Source organism: Morone saxatilis, unplaced genomic scaffold, assembly GCF_004916995.1.
Source record: "Morone saxatilis isolate NCDOM2014 unplaced genomic scaffold, NCSU_SB_2.0 Contig2, whole genome shotgun sequence".
Lineage (NCBI taxonomy): Eukaryota > Metazoa > Chordata > Actinopteri > Moronidae > Morone > Morone saxatilis.
In genome coordinates this window covers 27,387,070-27,387,698 of record NW_023339762.1, presented here as the reverse complement: position 1 = coordinate 27,387,698, position 629 = coordinate 27,387,070, and the positions used below count along the sequence as shown (strand labels likewise).

General features: G+C 45.9%; 1 protein-coding gene across 5 annotated transcripts in view; it reads right to left on the bottom strand.

The window, feature by feature from the left end:
* Positions 1-629, bottom strand: part of si:ch211-59o9.10 (uncharacterized protein LOC561841 homolog) — a 4,914-nt gene that overhangs the window by 3,413 nt on the left and 872 nt on the right. The window lies entirely within an intron of this gene.

Sequence of the window (629 nt, the reverse complement as noted above, 5' to 3'; positions counted from 1 at the left end):
CAGACTCCCTCAGAGAAGCACTCAGTTTTAAAGGAGTTGTTGAGTGAGGAGAAACCTGATCAACTGAAACGCCGTCTACGACAGATTCTTCTTTATCGTGACTTCAGCTGACGTTACAACTTAATTCATTTATTCATTTGTGTATAAACTTTGTGTCTGTATGTCCCACAATGCACCACAGAGCGACTCTCCTGCTGCTGACAGCGCAGGTAAAACTCTCAGACTGAAAGAGTGAGAGCTAATCAGTGTTCCACTCGACATGGAGTCTGTCCTTCCTCCTCCTGTTCTGTTAATATTGTCTCTCTGACGGGTTACTGTGGTAACCAGATAGACAGCGAGTTTACTTACAGGACGCCAGTGGAGTAGGCGGTTAGAGTTCACACTACAAAAGATCAAATGTGTCCCCGACCACCTCAGCAAGAGCTCTGAGCTGTCCGACCACAGTGCGTCTTTGTGCTGGTTTATACTGGATTCAGAGCAACAGGACGCGTGTTAACATCCGCTGTAAACAGACTCTCACTGGTGACGACAGATCTTTGCTGAACGGAAAGAAACTTCATGGAAATACCCCAGTTTTCCTTCACTTTCACTTTCTGAGTGACTAATGCCACAACAGTGTGTGTGTGTGT